The sequence below is a fragment of the Dermochelys coriacea genome, chromosome 2, assembly GCF_009764565.3.
Source record: "Dermochelys coriacea isolate rDerCor1 chromosome 2, rDerCor1.pri.v4, whole genome shotgun sequence".
Lineage (NCBI taxonomy): Eukaryota > Metazoa > Chordata > Testudines > Dermochelyidae > Dermochelys > Dermochelys coriacea.
Window position 1 is genome coordinate 19,220,587 of NC_050069.1, and position 25,346 is coordinate 19,245,932.

Consider the following 25,346-nt stretch of genomic DNA (forward strand, 5'->3'; position numbering starts at 1 on the left):
GGGCCAGACCTAGACCAAATGGCTCCACAGGAACAACCCCCTCCATTTGTTAAACTTTTGAATATCTTATTTTTATTGCATTTGTAGCCCATTTCACGACTTTGATGCACAATTTGCATGCATGATTTATCCCTGTTATCTAAGATGATAAATTGGCACGCTAGGATCTGTAAATCTGTATTTATTCATGCCATATATAAGCAAATAAAAAAATCGTATCCTCTGAGCTTTTTGAAACTTTTAAATTTTAAAAATAACTTGATGTACTAACATCAAGAAACTTGAACTTTGTGCCAACATTGGGTGGACCAGTATTAAATTGTGTTACAGTAAGTGACAGCCTTAGAATGTTAACCCTAGTCCTTTAGTTCAACAAGTCTATGTTCTGTTTCAGAAATCTTCCCATCAAATTTGCCCCTTGCTGAAAAGTAGATTGCAATACTGTGCTCCTGCAGGCTTCTTTGGGGGCATCTTTTATTTTCTATAGGGGAAAAAAACAGTATTAGGGAGAGCAAAAGTCTATGTTCTGCAGTTTTAGAAAGTCATCAAACATTATGTGTTAAGCATGGCAAAAGAAGTAACAGTATTTCTTTTATATTGGTGCATAGATAGAGGTTCAATAAATATCTCTGGCATCTCATTAAATATGTCCTTTCTTAGTCGCTACTTACAATCTTCACGTCTTAAAACACAAGTACACTTTCACAATTACACAATAAAACAATGTTCACAATATTTCAGCAGGGGGTCTCATTTAACTTCAGTTCATTCTGGAGACTGAAATAAGCATTTGCAGTGACACTCAGAGTTGTCAAAAAAAGGTAGGATTTATTAGTCGACTGGAACACAGCATAGGAAGTCCTTAGGTGAGCATAGGGAAAGGAAGGTTAAAGCATAGCCCAGGTCTAGTCTGGTTAACCAAGAGCCCGGCCAACCTGTAGTGATCCCCATTATCCAATTTTGGTCTGTCTCTCACTCAGTCTTACTTCCTTTGTTGGATCCCAGGTGAGAGCCCTGATTCCTGCCATCAGCCAACACTTATCCCCCTACCTCACAGTCCTTTTTCCTGAGCTGGTGAATGTCGCTCAACTTCCCTGCTTAGACTTGGGGAATTCCGCCTCCCTCTGGGTTGTTGGTAGCTAGGCGTCAGTGTCCTGGTGATTGGCTTTGCCATTGTCTTCATGGATTCTGCACTGATATGAGCCTTGCCTAGTCTTTTCCCAATGACCCAGGCAGTAAGGTGACATTCATACCTATGTTTCTTAGCCTTTCCCACACACTGGGTAACATTACTATGTATAGGGAAAACTGAGGCACAAACAGGCTTCATAAAAATATTACAGAAAATTCCCACTTAGCACACAGCATTAGGAGCCAAGAGACTGGAGTTCTGTTTTTAGTTCTGCCACACACTTCTTGTGGGAACTTGGGCACATTAATTAATCTCTGTGCCCTAGTTTGCTCATGTAATAACATGAGGATAATATCTACCTCAGAGGAGTAAGTTAATGACTATAAATCCTGTTGAGATTCTGAGGAGAAATGTTCTATATACATGTAAAATAATATTACATTTTTTATTATATTCATCTCCTGTGGTGAGGAGTTCCACAGGTTAAGTATATGTACTAAATATGTTTCTTGTAAATATATTGCCTTTAAGTTCATTGAAGGCTTGTGCAATGCGAAAGAGTAACTGAGTATTCTAAGGACTTAAATCTAAGGTACTTATAGTGCCACATTACTGTGTCATACTCTTCAATGTATTTATCTTCACAGCACCCCTATGTAGCAGGGAAGTGGTATTACCGTTGTTTTATAGATGGGGAACTGAGGCACAGAGAGACTAAGTGACTTGCTCAGGATCACACAGGAAGTCTGTGACAAATGAGGAAACTGAACCCATCTGCTAAGTCCCATGCTAGTGACTTAACTGCTAGACCATCTCTACAGCCCATTTCTAAATCGTGCCTAGGGGCTCTGCACAGGAGTGAATCTTACCTTGAATCTTTTCGAAATGACATAGTTCTAATATTTTCAGTCTCCCCTCTTCTTGAATCCCTCTCTCATGCATCTAATTGCCATTATTACTTTTATCTGGACCTTTTCAGCTAGGTGCTTTTTGGCGATGAAGTGACGAAACATGAAGGCAGTATTCAAAGTGAGGATGGACTGTAATAATAGTAATAATTATTTATTTATATTCTAGTGGTACTGGGGAGCTTCCCTTGACAATCAAGGCCCCATTGTGCAAGGCACTCTTCAGACACTTAACAAAGAAGACAGTCCCTGCCCCAGGGAGCTCACAACAGGGGTGGAGAAACCAAACCAATGGGTCGGAAGGCTCAGGTAACAACAAAATTAACAAAAAGTAAAGGAGTACTTGTGGCACCTTAGAGACTAACAGATTTATTAGAGCATAAGCTTTCGTGAGCTACAGCGAATACAGACTAACACGGCTGCTACTCTGAAACAAAATTAACAGAGTTTAGCAGAGAACAAGATGTCAGCGCTTGCCACGTGCCTAACCGATGGCAGGCGGGAGTGATCTGTGGGCAGCACAGCAACGGTGGGCTTCAAAGAATGATTTGAAGGAGGTAAAATGTGGCTGCTTCACGAATTTTTGGCAGGGAGTTTTACTCCATGCTTGGGCAGGCAGCAGGAGAAGAAGCACAAAGGTGCTCGAGTGAGAAGTGGCTAAGCAGGGCTGGGATGCTTGGCAGAGCAAAGGAGGGGGCAGTGACTTGGTAAGCTACTTGGATCGATGGGGCAGGGGCAAATCATGCTGGGCTTTAAAGGTGAAGACAAGGAGCTTTTGTTTGATGCAGTGGAAACAGGGGACCCAGTAGAGGGATGCTAAGCAATTGCGTTGTGGATAATGGTAATGTTGTTCTCCCTCTTTTAAATATAGCAGTTTGGGCTGCAACTATGCAGGGAGCAGATCTATTCACTGAGCACACATTGACACCAAGTCCAATTTCCTCACAGGTTGCAATGAATTCAGAACCTGTTAGTGTTTCTGAGTGGCTGAGATTGGTCTTTCAAATCTGCATTACCTGGTTCTTCCCTGCACACAGGTCTGATGGCTGACAAAGTTAAAATACAATTGTCACGTTAGTCCTTGCACCCAGTATTCTTGATAGAGAAACTGAGTTGGAATAAAAATGCATCCTCATGCATTGAGATGCCTTCATCAGCTGAGAATGCTGTTTCGGAAAGGGATATTTAAAAACCTCTTTGTTGGCTTTGTAGGTTCTTTAAAGCCTATTAGTCTGAAAGTCATTAGATAGCAGGTTAAAATTAGTCCATTTGACAGCAGACAGCAACACACTTCTTTCCCAAGGCTCCTTATTAGCATTGATTTTTCAGTAAGGAGAACATTTGAGTAGCGGAAGATTGAATTAATTATACTGCATTTGGGCTGCAAGGTTTGGTTGGAGATGCCTGCTCTTTTGCGCAGGGACCAAAACGCAGTTTGTCCTGGTAAATGAGCTGGCAATTCAATAATGAAAACACCTAAAGGGATCACCTGGAATTTAGGAACAAGGAATTTAATTGGTTTTGGCTACATGGAAGAAAACCCAAAGTTTTCTCCTTCATCCCACGCAGCGGAATCAGTACAGGAGGTGAAATGGGATGGGCTGTGGTATACAGGGGGTCAGGCTAGATGATCTTTGTAGCCCCTTCTGGCTTTAAAACCTCTAAACCTATATAAAAGAATGTGTAGATGGGATTATTACCACAGTTCAAAAGTAAATAACTAAATAAAGGAGAAACCAGAAAAATTGGCTAGCATTGCTGTGCACTGCGACATGTTGGAAACATGGGTTAAATTTCCAGCTCTTGGGGCTCACCCCTTGCACTATAAAGGCCTGATGCAGCATCCATTGTGATCCATGTGAATGTTTCCATTGGCTTCAGTGTGCATTGGATCAGGCTGGAGAGATCGTGCTGTGTGTTGCTCAGCCACAGTCTCTCTGGTTAGTCAAGGATCAATGGATTTAGGCATTCAGTGCTTGAATCAGGGATGTTCAAGATATTGGAAGATCAGGTTTCAGTAGGAACCTGCAGAAGAACACCCCTCAAAAGGCAAGTTTGCTGCTGGTAAATCATTGTGACTATCATTTTGAAAAGCAAAAGGCTAGCAAATGTAGTTGTTTTCACTGAAATTAGTTCAGTTCTGGTTCTTGTACTGTGCTCATCATCTGGTGTCTGAGCATGTGCAGCAAGGCCCATTCACTCAGAAAGCCCCTTTTGTTTCCTTTCACTGGGCAGGCGCAGTGCACATGCTATTTGTGTTTTATCCTCCTAATCATAACTCCTATTCCAGGGAGCAATCCCTATCCGCAAGGCACTTAAGCACCTGCTTAATTCAATTGGATTCATGTTCATGTTTAGAGTTAAGCATGTGCTTAAGTGTTTTCCTGAATTTGGGCATATTATATATATATATAATATATATATATATATATATATATATTATATATATATATAATCAATCTAATCCCCTTTTTCCTAGTATTATCATTGATATTATAGCAGTACCTGGAAGCTCCAACCAATATTGGAGGTCCATCGTGCTAGGTTCTGTTCAAATACATTCCTTGCCACAGAGAGCTTGCAATCTAAATAGATAAAACAGACATGGGAAGTATTATCTCCATTTTACAGATGAGGAACTGAGGCATCAAGGGTACATCTACACTGTGGTTAAACAACCACGACTGGCCTGTGTCAGCTGGCTCAGGCTGCCGGGCTGTTTACTTGCGGTGTAGATGTTTGGGCTCGGACTGGAGCCCAGGTTCTGGAATCCTCCCTACTCATGAGGTCCCAGGCCCTAGGTTCCAGTCCGAGCCCAAACATCTACACTGTAATTAAACAGCCCCACAGTTCAAGCCCCGTGAATCGGAGTGAGCTGACATGGGCCAACTGCAGGTGTTTAATTGCAGTGTAGACACACCCACAGAGATTGTTTTGCTGAGGAGTGTGGTCCTCGTATGTATGTGGCCATGGATTCCTTAAAGGATGGTAACAAAAGACATGAAAATCACCTTTATTAAGTATTCCTGTCTCTCTGCTAAAGACCAAGCACTTGATCTGCATAGGCCTGTTTAAAACTAGATCCTCAGTGTTGCCTGGGAGACACCCTAATGTGGTTGGAGTAATGCATTAGCCTAGTGGAATAATGTCAACAATATGTTTAGTAGGGCAAATACTACAAAGTACTAAGTGCCTCCTGGAAGTATTTGAGTGCTCTCAATGCCTACTGAAGTAAGTGGGAATTGAGGAAGCTCCGCTCTTTGAGCAACCAGTCTCTGAGTCAGCAGGAAGGGAAGTTGGTCACTTACAGGATTGTCAAAGAGGAAGCGTGCACGCTACTGAAATGAACTGATTAATCATGGGTATTACGGCAGTGCCTAGTGGCCAGCTGAGAATGGACCCCCATTGTGCTGGGTACTGTTCAAACAGAATAAGAGACAGTTCCTACCCTAAAGATATTATAGCCCAGATGGACTACACAGACACAGAGTAGGGGAAAGGGGAATGGCACACATCCATAGTGAACTACGATGATTTGGGAGGGGTGGATGGACACTGTACGAGTCCTAGTGTCCCCATAGTTTTGTGGGGTTTCCCCAGCATACTTCTGGGTCTGGAGGAAAGAATGGCCCCAGCTGGGCTCTATTTTACCCCATCCTTCCCTACTTGAACTGCTTTCTACAGCTGTAAATTTAATGTTGTGACTTTAACGTACAGGTTTGATGTTACAGGGAAGGCAGGATCCTTACCCTGTGCCGTCCAATTAGGCTGCATTGTCTCTCTTCTGAGCCTTGTGCTTGAACATTGCAGGGATGTTATGTGACCACCATCGTATCAGCCCACTATTTTATCCTATTTCATGTAATTGTTTTATAAATCAGCTCAGAAGCTCAGTGTGGGTCATTCTATCCTTACTGAAATGATTAAGTAGATCCACTCTAACTACACTTATCTGAAAAAATGTAAGGCTCTCGGCCAAGATCTCAAAGTGAGTTAAATAAGCATCTGCTGACTGTGTATTCAAACTCAAGAGAAGTGAAGAAAATCAGACACACATTGTCATTATTGCAAACAGGAACCCACAGACTGAACAGTCCCCCTCATCCTACTCAACCCTAAATTTTGCTGCCTCTGCATGTTTTGATTTGCATAGAAAGCTGATATGCACTTGGATTTTGCCTCTCTGCGTCTCTTTCTTGGTCTGAGTCTGTAGGGGTGTAACTGGACATTTGTTACTACATGCAGGCTAATGTAAAAAAATCTGAAGATATCCCCCACCCCCCAAACCATTATTACTTTTCCTATTATTCACCATGTGAAACAGAGCAGCCCCAACACACCTGGCAAACATGGTACTGGTATGATGACACTTCAGAAAATGAACTAGTCTTTTTTAAGTCAAATATAGTACAAGGTGAACAGAAAGGAGTACAAATTGCATGCTTTAAGATGAGCAAAATAGAATGTGTGGGTCATTGTTAAAATGGCACTGTGGTGCATAGGAAACACTCATTATTGCAGAATGAGATGAATTAGTGTCTCTTTAACAATGTGTCGAGACGCCTCTTAAGTCGTGGTTGGTCATTCATGAATTCAGCCCCTCTGGCCCATCCCACAAAAAATTGCACTGTCTGCTGCTAGTATTCTTCATCCACAAATGGATGCATGCTGATGCTTTTGATTCCGTTTAAAACCATCTTAGAATTTGAGGATGATCAAAGACGTGGAGCTATAGAGCATTATAACTTTTTGTGTTGCCAAACGGCATTGAAGAAGTTCTGCAAGAAACAAATCTCAAGGGATCCTCCTACATCCAGGGTACATAAAGCCTTTGGGTGATTCTGTAGTCATCTTGATGGTCAGGGTTACTATGCTTCCCATGGCAAGGGAAGGTTCATAGACACGCATAATTCATGAAAAATTGCTGCAAGCTGTACTGCATGGGGAAGTAATTTTATTCGTGTTTTGTTTTCTGCAGTAGCCCTGTTCTGGTCAGTATGCAGAAGTATAAAAGAAAGAGAGACAGAGAATCTTCATAGTGGGTTTCTTCTCCATAGGCAGTGGGAAAGCAATGGTCTGGTGTCAGGACTCCTGGATTCTATTCCTAGCTTTGATGCTGTCTCCTTTTTGATACTGATTATGTGGCCTTGGCTCTGTCACTTAGTTCAACAGTGATACAAAAAATATCTCTAAAATTGGGAAGATAATTTGGTACTAATCTAACTCATGGTAGTGTTGTGATGCTGTATAAAGTGGAGTAGCATGGGGTACTGGGGATAGCAATGGGAAAACTATTTGCACTTCTGCTAGGCAGCATTTGTATTCTGGATGGCATTGTGCCCGTTCAGGTGGTAAAGTGGAAGACCACATGGTGGTTAGCTTTGTGCAAGCAAGGTTACTCATAGTACTGGTGTGACCACCTGTCCAGTGTTTTCCCCAGGAAAGGAAATGGGGGGGGGCGTCCAAAAATACGGGGTGTGTGTGAGGACGCGATGATGGGGGAGACCAATTAGGAGCGAAGGTGGGCTGTATGACACATAGTAAAAACTTGAAAAATGTTTCAGGACCATTTTATTAGCTTTAACTCATATTTTTAAAATCATCACACAAATTAAAGTTGGCTACACAAAACTGCCTATGAAGCATTATATCTACATCCTTCTTGGTTTCTTGTAATTTTGCACAACTCTGTAATGAACTTCTGAATGTAGTGCCTTCATTTTGGTGGCTTCCACATGAGTTCCGGTACTTCCGTCCTTCATGATATGCTTATGGCAGGCAGAAAGTGACTTCTTTCAGAACACAAAATTCTATTCAGTGAGGAAAAAGAATGCATCACTCAACTGTAGCTGTTGTGACTAGGACTAGAAAGAGATGAATTCCTGCTTCTTTCATCCCAGGAAACAGCACAAAAATTGGGTCGAACCTCTAGTGATGATAAAGAAGAAGTTGAAGTTAATCTTCATTCATTCGTCGTATGATATTCTACTTTACGTTTGTGTTCAAATTCTCTGTTCTGTCCTGATCACATGGCAGCCCCATTGCTGGTAGTGCCTCACTCCACTCAACTATAGATGTTTTATAAGACAGGCATCTGTAAAAGCTATGTAGAGGTTGATAGTATCCAGAAGTTGCTGTTGTAGAGATGTAAGAATCAAGTCTGTGTACTTTACTTTTTCAGCTGGTTTAGCAAACACTTCTTGCCCTCTTCATTTAAGAAGTCAATATAAGTGCCCCAAATAGTCAACTTCTGAATTGAAGTCTTTGCTTCTTTCGGTATGTTTTCAATGGATATCTCTCTGATTGATCCAAGTGTAGCTTCCATTGCTGGACAGAGATCGGCTATTGTTGTAGCAGATGCCTGGATGGCATTGTTAATGGCCCAAGTGGTTTCAACAGTAGACTACATGAGAGAATGGTGATTTTCTTCTCTGAACTTAGTAGCAAAAGTAGTCCACCAGCCTTACTACTTAGATCTAGCCCATCCTTGGTAGATATTTTCCAAAGCCAATAATAATGGTTTGCAGTAATTTTAAGACAACTGCCAAGGATTGCTCACGAGGAAGCCAGCAGGTTTTCCCAGGTTGGACTAATTTAATTCAGTACCAATGTATCTTCTAGATTTTCCAAGACGTTTAGTCCTTTTGAAATCTTGCTGAAAAAAAGAGTATAATGAAGACATTAAATTTATAGCTTTTAAAATGCCTTTTGAAGATCCTACTGCTTGTACTAGTGCTAGTTGGAGTAGATGGCCTCTGCAGTGTATATAGGAGAGTTTAGAGTTACACTTTTAAATGAGCAAAGCTTGCACTCCACTGTCTTCCAGAGAAGTTTGTAGCTCCATCAAATGCACAAGCAGCCATCTCTTTGGGGTTCAATTTACAAGCATTTAACTCTTCTAAGATGTGGGTTGTCAGAGATGCAGCTGATGTGTCTTCTATAACCTGAACATCTAGAAATTCATCTACTGGCCTACCACTGACATCAAGATAACGTGACAGTCATTTGCATCAGTTCATTCATCAGCCATGTATGCACATTTTCTGAAAGTGGTGAGAGACTTCTTCACTTTTTCAACTGCTGAGTCTTTCACTGTTGCATTGCATGCTTCTAACCAGTCAGCTGAATTTCTTGCAGAAAGATAGAGAGCATTTGCCGGTCTTGGCAGGAACCAGTGTCCAACTTCAGGATAAACAAATGACAATGCACCTAACATTGGCCTCCAGTTTGTAGTGTGTGGTATCTCTTACTTAAAGAGAAAATATGATGTGACAGCCATGTTTGTTTAAATAAACTGTGTTGTGTCTCCAGCATTTTTAACAGCCTCGTTAAGTACTTCTAAAATTGGCTTTGACAATGACTGGCTTATAAGGTTTTCTGCATGTTTGTGTTTTGCAGCCTTTTCACATAGTTTGTCAGCATTGGCTTTGCTGATTCGTCTGGCACTCCTCCACTTTTATTATATAAATCCATGGTATACTCATATCTTGAATACTGTGTGCAGTTTTGGTCGCCCCATTTCAAAAAAGATATATTGGAGTTGGAAAAGGTACAGAGAAGGGCAACTAAAACGATTAGGGGTATGGAACAGCTTCCATATGAGGAGACATTAAAAAAAACTGGGACTTTTCAGCTTGAAAAAGAGAGGACCAACAGGGGATAGGATAGAGGTCTGTAAAATCTTGACTAGTGTGGAGAAAGTGAATAAGCTCCTTCATATAACAGAAGAACTAGGGGTCACCCAATCAAATTAATAGGCCGCAAGTTTAAAACAAACAAAAGGAAGTACTTCTTCACACAACACAGTCAACCTGTGGAACTTTTTGTCAGGGGATGTTGTGAAGGCCAAAACTATAAAAGAGTTAAAAAAAAGAACAAGGTAAATTCATGGAGGATATGCCCATCGATGGCTATTAGCCAGGATGGGCAGGGACACAACACCAAGCTCTGAGAGCCTCTGCTTGCCAGAAGCTGGGAGTGGATGACAGGGGATGGATCACTCAAAAATTGCCCTCTGCTAATTCCCTTTGAAGCACCTGGAATTGGCCACTGTCGGAAGACAGGGTAGATGAACCATTGGTCTGACCCAATATGGCCGTTCTTATGTAAAATTAATTATAATATAATAAAAATGTTTAGTACAGAAACTCCCCAAGATAACAACCTCTCAAGATAGCAACAATGTGAGATAATGACCTTAGAAAATAATGCATTTTAAAAATCTTGGCCTAATAGGAAATGTATATTTATATAAGTTTCTCAGTCACCAATCTAGCATTCTGGAGCAAAGTCACTAAAATGTAGTCCAACAAACAAATGTTCCTTTAACGTGCTCCACCCTTCTCCCTCTACCGTACCCCGTTCATAGTTGTTGTCCTTGGTCAGTGAAGAGTTCAGAGTTCAGAGGTGCTTTCACATGAGTTCACCTCCCACCCTGGAGGGTGGGGGGGGGGAGAAGGCACCTTGCTCGTTCCTCCAGCTGCTCACCACTCACTCCGTCCGCTCACTCTGGGCGCTGTGTTTGTTGCACCACCATTCACTCCACCACTCCATCGCTGATGGCCCTGTGCCGTCACCTTCTGCTGCCACCTGCCACTGTGACCCCTGTGATTCAGTCTCTTGAGGTTCCACCCAGCTCTCAGTGATTTCAGCTCTCAGTGGGGGGAACAAAGCAAATAAAAGGAAGTATTTCTTCCACAATGCACAGTCAACCTGTGGAACTCCTTGCCATAGGATGTTGTGAGGCCAAGACCATACACAGCTTAAAACAAAAGTAGATAAATTCATGGGGGATAGGTCCATCAATGACTATTAGCCAGGATGGACAGGAATGGTATCCCTAGCCTCTGTTTTTCAGAAGCTGAGAATAAGTGACAGGGGATGGATCACTTAATGATTACCTGTTCTGTTCATTCCCTCTGGGGCACCTGGCACTGGCCGCTGTTGGAGGACAGGATACTGGGCTAGATGGACCTTTGGTCTGATCCATTAGGGCCATTCTTATGTTCGTATGTTCTTAACCTCATAGCGAGTGCAGGCTCGCGAGTGCAGGCTGTCTTTTCCACAGAAATGCTGTTCTGCAGCAGGTCTAAGCACTTAGACCTGATTATTAATGATTTCAGCTCTAGTGGTCACTTAACAAAACAAAAGACTCTCTATGGAGCCTAATAAGCTCTATCTTTAAATAGGGGAGTGGGATAAATTAAATAGTGTCTGTGACTCTTAGGCATAGCGCACACCACCAAGCAAAACCCGTCCCCCCTATCCTCCTCTCTCCACTGGGATCTGCCATCCAAACCCCTTGCTTAGCGAGTGCAGTTCAGTTGAGGGTGACCAGTGGTTAATTTGTAATGAAAGAGGTGCCAGGGCTCAAGCAAATTTTTTACTTTCATAACTGATGTGGCATGCCCAGAAGTCCTGGGGCTATGAACTGCCAAACCTAGAGGTGCCAGGGCTGAGCCCTGGCAAAAATTAAGCATTGAGGGTGACCCCCTCAATCAGGACAGGCTAAGTACAGTTCTGCTGCCCTTTACTCATACAATAAGGATAACAACGTTTCATGAGCCCCACATTCAGTACTAAAACAACGAGTAGTTCGGTGATACCTTAAAGACTAACAGATTTATTTGGGCATAAGCTTTTGTGGGGTAAAAAAACCCACTTCTTCATCGCTTATGCCCAAATAAATGTGTTAGTCTTTAAGGTGCCACCGGACTCCTTGTTGTTTTTGTGGATACAGACTAACAAGGCTACCGCTATGTTATTCAATATTAAAGTGATTTGTAATCCAACACCAGACAAAACTGATCACTTGGGCAACACAGCTCTGTCTGCTGGATACCTAGGCAGAATAGGTGAGTTCATGAAAATACAATCTGGTCCTGAAGCCTTCCCCCCTCCCCTGGTTCACTAGCTATCAGGGGAGAGCTCATTCAGACCTTGCTTACAAATCATAATTTGAAATTATAAGATTGCCAACTTTGCCAAAACGAATGAGCCAACATTGTCAGAAATAACAACAGCTGTGTGAAGAAACTATTCTTTGTTCATACTTTTCAAACCTATTGTACTTTTTCAGGTACAATATTTTATCATACACTGTATATGCTTTTAAAGTATGTATTAATGTTTCAATTTCAATTCAAATTTCCAACCAATGACTAAATTGGCAACACTGCATGTAACTAGTTGACCACTGGGGGGGGAGTTGGGGAAATTCAAGGCAGGATTTACACCCTTTGGGGCGGTGTAGGGAAAACCCCGCACCTGTCTACCATTCAGGAGCACTTTTATGGACATGTGTTATGTTATAGGTATGATAGAGGAGCATATAAAGTATCTTTAGTGTAGACAAGGCCTAAAGGTCTTGAAATATGCCGATAAATTGGGCTGGTTGGAGAGTTGCTGGCACAGAAGGACTAGAGCTGGCAGGAAATGGTTTTCCTGTCCTGTGAAAATTTTCGAGACATCACAAAAAAGCTTCCCATTCTCAACTGGGAAAAAGTCAAAATCTCAGATTTCTGTGATCTGGGAAGGGGGAAAGAATTGGTTTGGGTTAATCGAAATATTTTGTGTCAATTTCGTCCATTTAAAAATATTTTAATTTTTTTACTATTAATTAATTTACATTTTGTTACAAAAAGTATTTTTGAACTGGAAAACTGTTTTGTGTGTGTTTTTAAAAATGTTGAAATGAAATGTCTTGACAATTTTGAAACATCTTTTCCAATATTTTTGAGTTGAAAAATTCTTTGAAACCAGCCCTTTCATATGAAAAGTTTTGATTTTGGCTAGTTGGAATTTCATTGAAAAGTTCCCAACCAGCATTAATTTGGACCTAATTTTCAAAGCAAGGTGCCTAAAATTAGGTAAACTGAGTTTTTTGGCTAAATGAAAATTTTCGTGGAAAGTGTCCTGTTTTCCTTGAAAATTTTGGATTTTTCATTGGAAAACCAAAAAAACTGATTAGGTTTTCCAGGTTTCCTGGACAAAAAGTTTTGGTGTCAGTTTTTTGAGTAAAAATAAAAATTCTGAACCACAAAAAACACCTGGTTTTTTGACCAGCTTAGGTAATATCCCATTCTATACCCCATTCTTATTCACCTATTTATCGTGTCTAGGAAGAAAAGCTATGTGACCCTGGGGACTTCAATTTGAGTGACATATGCTGGAGGTCTTATGTTGCCAGTACTAAAACATCCTTGGAATTCCTAAATACTATAGATGAGAATTTTCTCATTCAAAATATGTTGCATCCAACATAGCAGAATTCTATATTAGGCCTCCTCTTGACAGATAAAGAGGAACTGATCTCAGAACTAAAAATTAATGGTAGCTTAGGTACAAGTGATCATATCTCAATCACATTTATAATGTGCAAACAGAATCAAGTACAAATAAGTAATATCTATAACCTGGTGCTCTAAAAGTGCCAATTTCAAAAGCTGAAAACACTTATGAGAAGAATTTAATCAGAAAAACGTGAACGATAATTGAAAATTATTTCAGAACACAAGCAAAGAAAAAGTTAAAGAGATCCTGAGAGGTGAATTAACACACCTGGTTGCACTTGGAGGGTGAGTCAGGCTTACTTAAAGATAAAACCCTGCTGAGGGAGCACCTGGGTTGTAACTATAAAGAAGGAGAGTCTTGAGCAAAAGGGGGACTGTAGGGAGAGAAGAAAGAATGCTGCTGTCACTCTCAGGGACTAGAGAAACTGGGAGGATAAAGGTGGAAGCTCAGAGGGAGAGTTGGCCTTGGGATCCTCTCCTGAGTAGAAAAGTCTGGCAGAAAGCTAGGAGAGACATGGAGCAGCCACTGGGCCGGACCAAGGCCAGATAATAGGGCAGGATCTCGACTTCAAGGGAAAGAGCCTTGGGAAGAATTTAACTGAGGAATAGAACTGAGGTAACTTAAGAGATTTGAAAGGTCAAGCGTGAGGAGGGCAAAAGTTGGTTAAAGTTTGTATTTTTGGTTTGCAATTGTGTGTGGGGATTCCAGGGGAGAACCTTATAAGTCCTGGCCCTGAAAGAAGGGTAAACCTAGAGAATTTATGGGGAGAAAGCCCAGGAGGAGGCTTGTGTAGGAAGAAGCTCCAGGAGGTGGCAGCAAGGAGTCTGGTAAAGCGAACCTTGACTACCTTTCCTAGGGTTCCTAGACTGGAACCCAGTTTTGAAGGTGGGCCTGGGTTCCCCTACCAGTCACTGGTAAAGTGGTGTGAAGCCCGTGAGAAGGGGATATGGACTGAGAAGACTGTGTATGGACCACTGGGTCCAGAACCTACGGCAGTAGAATGGATGTAGGGATTGGACATTTGTTTTTATAGGACTTTCTATTATCTCAGTGGGGTAGGACTAAATGTGACCTGACTGGAGTGTCGAGACATGAGAACAGAAACCATCACAGGATTAGAGTGACTGTCAGCAGGATGTCAGCAGTGACTGTCACTAGATGAGGAAAGAGCTGCCATGCTATGTCCAGCCATGAAGGGGCACTCTAGCAGAGAGTCCACTCTTCCATAGTGCTGCTGAAACACCAACAACATCAATAATTCCCAGATAAGGGTAAACACAGGCCTGGGATCCGGGAGCTTCTGAATTCTAATCTCTGACATGGACTCGTTCTGTTGTGTTCAGTAATGCCTCTCCCTGTCACAGCAAATAACTGACTTTCAGAGAGACATTATTAATTAGGGTTTCTAATGTTACACTTGTGTTATGCAAATGCTTCATTTTATTGTTCTATAACCACAAAGTAACAAAAAGAGATTTTATTAAAAATTCTCTGTTCTGCCATCCTAAATCTAAGCACAAAGGGGTGCTACATTTTAAACATATATTGTGCCCTGTGTATACTGAGGCAGGAGAACAAATGTGTTGTAAGGGGGGGGGGGTGGGCAGGGGGGAATTAATTTTCTGCGGCCTTACAGGCCAGCTAAGTGCAATAGTCCAAATAGATTTCTTTATTTTCTGTCTGAAGACAAATTTGAAAAAGATTTCAGTACCCCAGCCATCAGTGTCCTCACTAGATCCTGGGCCCTGCAATGCATGTGCTAAACCTTGAGCATGTGACAAATCCCATTGATTTAAATAGGGCTATGCGCTTGCTTAAAGTCAATCATGTACTTATGTGTTTTGATGTATCAGTGCCCAGATTCACTACCTCCTCCCTTATTTATACTACTCTGATTTATGAAAGTCTTTCTAGCTTTCCTTGCCTCCCTGGCTAGCATGAACTCCATTTTGTTTCGCTGCCCCATTGTTTCCCTGTGAGCTTTAATTGACTCTTTGCCTCCCCTGTTTGATTGCATCATTCCTTGCAAGGGCACTAGCACTTTTTAACATGGGTGTAGATTGGGAGGCAGGAGGAGGTGTTTTTCCCCTCCAAACTGCAAGCCTTGGGCAGGCGTGGAGCGGCACTGGCAGGGGCTGTGCTTTGCAGTGGGGGAGCTCCCAGCACCACTCCACACTTGCGTGAGGCTTGCAGTTTGGGGGGGGGCAACACCACCCTCTGTCCCTCCCAACTATGCCCATGTTAAAAAGTGGGGAGGCATGCACTGTTTAAAAAAATAAAAAAAAAAGAAATAGTATTTTTTAATTCACCTAATACAAGTACTGTAGTGCAATCTCTTTATTGGGAAAGTTAAACTTACAAATGTAGAATTAAGTAAAAAAACAAACCTGCATTCAAAAATAAAAGAATGTAATATTTTAGAGCCTGCAAGTCTACTCAGTCCCAATTACTCACACAAACAAGTTTGTTTACATTTGCAGGAGATAAAGCTGTCTGCTTTTTGTTTACAATGTCACCTAAAAGTGAGAACAGGCATTCTCATGGCACTATTGTAGCTGGCATTGCAAGATATTTACATGCCAGATGCACTAAAGATTCATATGTTCCTTCATGCTTCAACCACTATCCCAGGGGACATGCGTCCATGCTGATGACAGGTTCCGCTCAATAACAATCCAAAGCAGTGCGGACCGATGCATGTTCATTTTCATTATCTGAGTCAGATGCCACCAGTAGAAGATTGATTTTCTTTTTTGATGGTTCGGTTCTGTAGTTTCTGCATCAGAGCGTTGCTCTTTTAAGACTTCTGAAAGCATGCTCCACACCTCATCCCTCTCAGATTTTGGAAGGCACTTCAGATTCTTAAACCTTGGGTCGAGTGCTGTAGCTATCTTTAGAAATCTCACATTGGTACCTCCTTTGTGTTTTGTCAAATCTGCAGTGAAAGTGTTCTTAAAATGAACAACATGTGCTGGATCATCATCCGAGACTGGTATAACATAAAATATTTGGCAGAATGTGGGTAAAATAGATCCAGAAACTTATAATTCTCCCAAGGAGTTCAGTCACAAATTTAATTAACACATTATTTTTTAATGAGCATCATCAGCATGGAACCATGTCCTCTGGAATGGTGGCTGAAGCATGAAGGGGCATACAAATGTTTAGCATATCTGGCACGTAAATACTTTTCAATGCCAGGTACAAAACTGCCACGTGAACCCCTGTTCTCACTTTCTGATGACATTGTAAATAAGAAGAGGACAGCAGTATCTCCTGTAAATGTAAACAATCTTGTTTGTCTTTGGCTGAACAAGTGGACTTGAGTGGACTTGTAGGCGCTAAAGTTTTGCATGGTTTTGTTTCTGATTGCAGTTATGTAACAAAAAAAAATCTACGTTTGTAAATTGCACTTTCATGACAAAGAGATTGCACTACAGTACTTGTATGAGGTGAACTGAAAAATACTATTTCTTTCATTTATCATTTTTACAGTGCAAATATTTGTAATAAAAATAATATACACTTTTATTTAAATTACAATACAGAATACAATATAGATATGAAAATGTAGAAAAACATCCAAAATATGTAATACATTTCAATTAATATTCTATTGCTTACCCATGAGATTAAAACTGTGGTTAATCGCAATTATTTTTTTAATTGTGATAAATTTTTTTTTAGTTAATTGAGTGAATTAACTGTGATTAATCAACAGCCCTAGTTATGCCTTTTAAAAAATTTGGCCTCAGTGACCCACCATAGGCCAAACATGAGCCAGTGGCAAAATGTGTGCTGGGGCCCAGAGCTTATGACTCCCAGTCCAAGATGACTCTCTACTGCTTACCTCATATAGTTTATGATGGGGTTGTGCTGTCATGTGCAAACCCTTTGAGCCTTGCTTTCCTAACATATTGTTATTAGAAACTAGTCTAATTGGGAAACCTTCTACACTCAGTTGTTATTGTTTGGAGGATTTTACATTATTATGGCCCTGATTCATCAAAGTACTTATGCATGTGATTTAGTGCTTTGCTGAATCAGGGCCTCTATTCAAATCATTGCTTATAAATTAACTACAAGTATGTATGCTCCAGCTTAGAAACAGCACTAGCTTTGGAAGAAAGAAATGGCCACGCAACATCTGAAAAGCATTGAACAGTAGCTGATACAGCAATGTGCTTATGGGGATCTCCCACCGGCATCCTCAAGGATCACAGTAAATTGTCTCTCTGGGAGAAAAATTTCTGTTTTTCAAAGTAGCATAACTGAGCAGCATGAGAGATGCTTCTTTCCTGTTGATTCAGAGCTGTGTGCGAGAATAGGCCCCTTTTGGACTGGTGTCATTTACTTCTGCATTTCTCTTTCATGCTTCCTGTAGCCCTGTGAACACACACACATGCTCAAGCACAAAATTAAAACCTTTTGTGATTTCCGGTTTCTTTGCAGCTGACTTTTCCCTTTAAAGATGTGAACACTTGTGATAACCCTCAAGCCTGGAAGCAAAGCAACAGTATTGCTTTGGTAAGTAAGAGAATTGGTCAGGTAAGAGAATTTATTTGCTTATTAATCAGCCAGCAAGCTTTAAATTCAGAGGCAGAAGAAAATGTTTAGAGCTCTATTTGATATGCTCATGAAAATTCCGTTGTCCAAGCAAGACACTTGACCTCAAACTGTTAAGCAGTTTAAATACATTTCCAAAATAGGATATGGTCTAGAATGGAGGGATACATAATAAGTTAATTCTAAAAAAACATTTTATTGAATGTTCATATAACATTGTCAAGATGCACTTAGACTGAAAACAGTTGGGTCAGATCCACATCTGGTGTAAACTGGCATGGAGACATTGGAGTCAAAGGTGGTTGGTTGATTTATACCAGCTGAGGCGCTTCGGCCCTGAATTTGTGGTGGGGGAGGGAAATAAATCATTTCCCCCAGACGATGAGCCCCCCTACTCTGCATGTCTCTTGCACATTCCACTTTATGGCAGGTTTAGATACCCCCTCTCAGATGCTGTCATTTTCTGCTGCCCATATGTCTTGCTAATCCATTCCCAAACCTCAGCCTTCCCACCCACCCCCCAAAAAGAGGATATCCCTCTGGATGTATTTCAAAATATCTTAGAAATAATGTTACAGCATTCTAGAATAGCTGCCTGGATTTTTTTTTCCATCCATAACATGGCTACTAATTATGGACCCAGCTTTGCAAGGTGCTGAGTGGTGTCTTTAGTGGGATTTAAGAGTTCTCAGCATCACAGAGGCTTGTTAGTCACTAGGAGGTTGCACACTTCATAGCAGCTGTTGACCGAACTCTCTGCACACTCCAGGGGCTCCTTGCATCTCTCCATTCCCCGGCATGTTAAACTCTATTGGGAAAATAGACAGAACTGAGATAGGGTTATTGTTATACTTGTAGGCCTTCATGGGTGCCATCAACCAGTTCTTTGCTCTACAGACAATTGCAGAGGTGCTTGAAGCTGTGGCTCTGCTAACCAGAGGAACGGAGCTCAATAAATCCCCCATTATGCTTCCTTTGGTTTTTTGACTTTCCACAAAATCAATAGGGTTCTGCCCAATGTTCCCTAGAATAGTTCAACAATCTAAAACACTGGAATGGGTTACCTAGGGAGGTGGTGGAATCTCCTTCCTTAGAAGTTTTTAAGGTCAGGCTTGACAAAGCCCTGGTTGGGATGATTTAGTTGGGGATTGGTCCTGCTTTGAGCAGGGGGTTGGACTAGATGATCTCCTGAGATCCCTTCCAACCCTGATATTCTATGATTCTATTCCTGGAAACTTTGGACTTGATCAGAAGCAGCTTTCAAAAGTTGTGTTATACTATAGACAGAGAAATGCCATTGAGTGTTTCCATTGAATGCCAGGCTGGCAAGCTTGTCCGATAATTTCTCTTGGATTTAGGAATGACAAACCATGGATTTTATAAAGTATTGCATATAAACTCAAGGTTCACTTGGAAAGTTTGTCTCCCATCTTGCTAGTGTTGGCCACTTTGATACACTAGTCTCTCTCTGATTTATCAGGAGCACATTTTGTCCCCTAAAATCTCTGGAAAATATGGAAATACTTCTAACGAAGTCTTTATTTCTTTGAGGCACTCCATCTACCACCAATTTTCTGTTAGGCCATTTCTACATTTACCAGTAGATTGGCACTACTGTGATTGATGCAGCGGTGTCGATTTAGCAGGTCTGGTGAAGATCCACTGAATCGATTGCAGAGTGCTCTCCGGTCAACTCCAGTACTCCAGCTCCCTGAGAAGAGTAAGGGAAGTTGGAGGGAGAGCATCTCCCATTGACCCAATGCAGTGCAGATGCCGCAGTAAGTTGACCTAAGCTACGTTGACTTTAGTTATGTCATGCACATAACTGAAGTAGCATCGTAACTTGGGTCGACTGCAGTAGCATAAACCAGCCCTTAGTGCCCATAGGCACTTCTCATCTCATCACAAACACACGTATGCCTTGCTCCAGTATCAATATGAGTGTTTTTAGATACCCATCTGGTATAAAGTGCCAGACCTGCACTGACTTCAGTGGAGCTGTGACAATTTATGTGAGCTGAGGATCTGTTCCTTACACTGCAGCTGGGAGGTGTCCATGCACTAGCTCTTCTCCACGCCTGCATCTAAAAATAGCAGTGTGGCTGTGATGGCATGGGTAGAAACTTGGGCTAGCCAACCAAGTATGTGACTAAGATCTCAGATGGGGTTGTATTTGGGCAGCTGCTTTGAGCCACTGCACGTACTGTCATGGCCAAACTGCTATTTTTTGCACACTTAATCACAGAGACAATGTGAGTATATATACCTGATCTGGGAATTACACCTCTTAGCTGCAGTGTAGATGTATCCATAATCTCTTGCATGTTTCTAAGTACTTTACATAACAGTTATCCAGCTAAGGAAAAGAGGAAGGTCTTTTTTTTCTTTGTCGGGAAACTCAGACTTGAGGTTCTAAAGAGAATCCCTCAGGAATCTGTCCTGCTAGACTAGTGTATTGCACTGTCCACCGATGCTACGAAGCAGTGCTGGAAGACTGCAATATTCCTGTCTTGTCACTACTTAAGTTTTCTCTTGTGTGTAGGCTGGGTTACACGGGAATGAGTTGCCCTGTCCCCTCTTCATTATTTCACGGCTGCAAGACTCCTGCTTTCCCAGATTTTGTTTCCCCATCCTTATCATCTGCATGAGTTTACCCCGTGCTCTTTCATGGATCATATATTGATTAGTAAAAACAGGCGAGCAGTTGTTTGCAGTAGGGCATGCAATGTTATAGAGACTTTTCAATCCTGGGGCATCAGGATCAGTTTTACTTTCTCCTGGGATTTCGAAAGCTCTTATAATTCAGCATGTGGATTTCAGAGCTGCCTTTCTAGTCTGCAAAGCCAGCCAGCCAACATGTAATTATTTTCTGACTGAGCTCCAGGGTTGGGATTCAGAGCCTGAAATTTTGCAGACTGGAATGCTGGCACTGGCATTGCTGCACTCCTGGGATTCCAGGGCTGGATAATACCTCAGGGAATTCCATCCCTAGCTAATAGTATGCTCCTTTACAGAGCGTTTGGTATATCCACTGACATGCTGTAACAGTGCATAGACAGAGAGGGCAAAGAGGAGGCTATATGGATTACTTTCTATTTTGGGAGGCAAGAGTAAGCACAGACGCTGGCAACAATAAATATGGAGAGAAGAGTCAGGAGCATTGGTCATGTGGTTAAGGCTCTTGGGAGAACTGCATTCAGTTTTTGGCTCAGCCACAGATTTCCAGTGTGACTGTGGGTAAGGATACATCCACATTGCGATCAAAGACCTGCTGCATGGCTGCAGTAGGCCTAGGCCGTCTGACTCGGGCTGGGGCTACAGGGGCTATAAAATTGCAGTGTAGACTTTCAGGCTGGAGCCCAGGTTCTGGGGCTCCACAAGTGAGGCAGGGTCTCAGAGCTTGGGTTGCAGCCTGAGCCAGAACCTCTATATAGCCCTGCAGCCCAAGCCTGAGTCAGCTGACTTGGCCGCTGAGACTTGGTGCCAGGGGTTTTTTATCACAGTGCAGACATATCCTTAGGATACATCTACACTGGCAGCTAGTCTCAGATCCCAGATCTCCCCACTTGGTCTTGCGCTATGGCACTAAAAATATCTGTGTGGATGCTCCTGCTCAGACTGGGGCCCAGGGTCTGAAACCCACTCCCCTTGCCCCGTTTCAGTGCTGCAGTGCAAGCTCGAGTCTGTAGACCCAGGCTCTGAGGCTTGTTGCTGCAGTTCTATGCCTTAGTTCCCCATTTTCAAAATGAGACTCCTAGCCCTGCCCTGCCTCACTGGGGTGGTGTAAGGACAAATATGTTAAAGATCATGGAGTGCACAGATACTTTGTTACTGGGGGCCATCTAAGTAACTTAGATAGCTACTGATTCCCCCATTTACTAGATCTTTGTACAGCAAGAGAAGGTTAAAGTTGGCACAGTGGCAGATTTGGATCTTATTAAATCTAACTGTGATGTGTATCAAAGAGATGCTTGGCCTACTTTCCAGGCTGTACGAAACCACTTTACTGACTCTAATTGTCTTTATTAAGCATACACCACAGATTGCAGATGAAGACAAAACAAGGGATATTAGGCTAAGGTGTAGGCTGTTTATATAATTTCCCCCCTCTATCCAAATCTAATTTAGTCCAGAAAACATAAGGTAAAAGAATGTGCTGGTATGGATGGCTGATTCTGATAAACTCTAAGTCACATAGTCCACCAATTTTGGACACCAGCTATTAGAATATTGAAGGGAATTTGCTTTGTGTGGTAAAACATTGAGTTCAAATGGTCACATATAGCAGAGATGTGTGGGAAACAGAACCAATGGCAATGTGAAACATATGTTTGACTGTCCCTAGGACATGGTGTCTCATTAATAAATCAGTGCCAGGGATGTAAGAAGAGATGTGTGGGTTTTGGTAAGAACTCTTAGATGATGCATTTTGCTTTCCAGGCCTGGATCTCAGAATAGAATCATATTTTTGATTAGCTCCCCACTGTGCCTCTGCTCTTGCGTTGTTCAGTAGTTAAAATATCCAGAATGTCAGTCTGTTCCCATTGCTTTGATTTTTCTTGGGTAATGCTTACACCACGTGACTGCTGCCAGTTACTGTACTGTATGTGTCACGAGGTCTGACTGAATTGATCACAGGCTGTCTGAGAAGAGAACTGCTATAGTAATTGTCACACCTTGAAATATCCAGGCCAGCTTGTTGCTTATCTTCATGCTCAGGAGCTTTGACTGGAGTGTGTGTGTGTATGTGAGGGGGGAGATGTATAAAGCCCATGGGACATATACAGGGAGCCTTTCCAGCAGGGATATATGAATTTGTCATCAGGTAGGATTATTCAGTTCTTATATTATCTGTAACAACTGTCATCTTGGATGACAGCAGAGTTTGAATCTGAAACTTCTAGAGCTAAAAGACTGAGCCCCCCCAAGCTTGAGTGAAAGGACTAAGTCTCTCTAGCCAGGCACCTGTAGCAGACACAAGGGGAGATGCGTAACATACACTGAGTAGGCCTATGATGATAACTGTAGCTAGGAGACAAATATCCTCCTGATAGTGGTTTCTACCTAATCATTTACAATCATATGAAAGCAGAGATTGTGGTCCAGGGTTGCATGGGGCTTCCTTTGCCTCCCTTTCTGTACCTCTTAAAGGAAAATTAACCCTTAAGGGTGATGTGGTACACAGAGCCCTAGCCTGCAAATTAACTGCTTGTTTGTTATCAACCTCCCTACCTGTTGATAATAACATTTCTCTATGATCTCTGACTATATTTTAGTTACTTGTAATACAGAGGACTGATGAGTGCCCTGGCAACCTGGGATCTGTGGCTAATGCCTCCAGGATGGTATCAAGTTGCATATGAAACACATTTGTATTGTGCCATTGAATTTCAGCGGCAGGAAAGAATTGGCACTTCTCAAAAACCATGCCTAGTGGCACTTTGGCCTATTGTGAAGTCAGGTACTTACAGGCATGCTGGAAATATCCACTTCACGCATTCCTGTAAGTTCTTCCACTGATCATTTTCTGTTGTGACTGCTGAAAACTTACTGCCAGGGGGTTTGTGGGGTTCTACCTGAGTCTCAGGAACAATAACCTTCTTGGCAACAAGCTGTGGAGTTGCTTTAAATCTATGGTAGAGGAGACAGAACATGGTTTTGGTTGTAGTTAGTCATGTAGAAATGAAGGGCCAGATTTTTCATGGCCTTTACATGTGTGGGTAAGGTGGAAGAAGAAATCTTCCCACTCCTCTCTCAGGTGGGCCATAGAAAGATCAAGTAGAATTGCAGACCTTGTGCATGGAGAAGTACAGGGGCCGTTCCATCACAACTCCCTTTCTGTGGTGGGGGGGAAGGAGGTGGCATCTCAGCTCCACCTCCCTATATCTTAGCTAGCAAGCTGCACTAGGGTGTGGTAATCTTCACACCACAAAGATCCCATCTAGCTGCGCTGGCTCTGAGTGCCCTGTCCGTGTGAACTGCAATAACTATGTTTGAATGTCTCTGTTAGTAACGGGCAATCGATGCTATGCACCTCTACTGAAACAAATAAGGGTCTGATCTGCAGTGGGGTCCTTAGGGGTGGATCCCATAACCCATGGGGAGCCCCACTGAGCCCCTGAACTCAGCTCACCACAGAAAGGAAATCAATTTGTAGAGTACAGTGTTATCTGGGAAATGTTTGGGTAGGTAGGTGTTAACAATGGGAAGGGTCCACCTACTCTGGAATCACCAGATTTATCCCATTGGGTAAGAGGAAATATGTGGTAGCAGCCTCGATCCATCAAAAATATGTAAACAAATAACATTTATGCCTGAAGGGCTTCAGTGGAGATGAGGGTGCTTAATGCCTGAATAAGTTTCAGGATCAGGTCCTGAATTATGCAAACAATACAGCTCAGATGCACAACGTACTGCAAATATCAAGGTGTGACTTTTTTGTACTGTGTTCTTCTTCCTATGGTGGAGTAACATGTGGTTCTGCAAACTTTAATTTCCAACAGGTGTGTGAATGAACACCAAGATGACAGGTGCTTTAGAAATACTTAAGGGTGTGTTTGGTGGGGTAAGTATATGAACATGTAAATAAGCATGTGTATCTGTTCGAGTGTATGTGTTTAAAGAGGTGAAATGGCATGTTCCTTTCTGCTTAAGCAATGGAGTTGAATGTTCAGATGGAACACTCTAAAAGTAAAGGACAGGTGTCATTTAGAGGAACTATCAAGAAGGACCAATCTCTTGTTAGAGTAGCTGTGAACTCTTGTCTCAGCCTCTTATTCCATGACACATTCCTCCTACATTTGGAAGTGAACCCATATAAAGCAGGAACACGTCCAGAAATGAGATACATCTTTCCACACTTTTATATATATTTTAAAGCTATGGACTGATTTCAGTTTACAACAGTGGTTGCTTGCTGGCAATGTAATTATTTACTTCATTGGTGGCAACTGAAATACAAAACTTGCAGGATGATGGAAAAATTATAAAGTGCACTTTAAACAGATTGCTTTGGGCTGAGCTTATTAAATACTATTGGCACTTTTGTGAGTGAATGGGAGCCCATTTTGTGTCCCGCTAGTTTCAATTTGTTAAAGTGAGAGAGAGAGAGAAAGAGAGAGAGAGAATGTGTGGTCCTGTGCCTGTGCAAGCAGCTGGATATGCTTATACAGTAGCTGCAAATGGTTTGCTGGAGATGGCAAAATATTACCTGTGAAGAGACACACAACAGCACTGCTTGAGAGAGTCTTTCATACAAACCATATCCCAAACTAACTACTTTGCAGTATTGATTTATAGAATTTACCACCTTAAATGGAAAGGGACAAATAAGAGGCATGAGCACAGAAACATACTATATTTTCAGTAAAATTTGCAATGAGATGAAGAGATAGAGAGAGGCTATTCCAGAGAGCACGAGCTGCATAAGATGAGGTTATTGCTTTAAA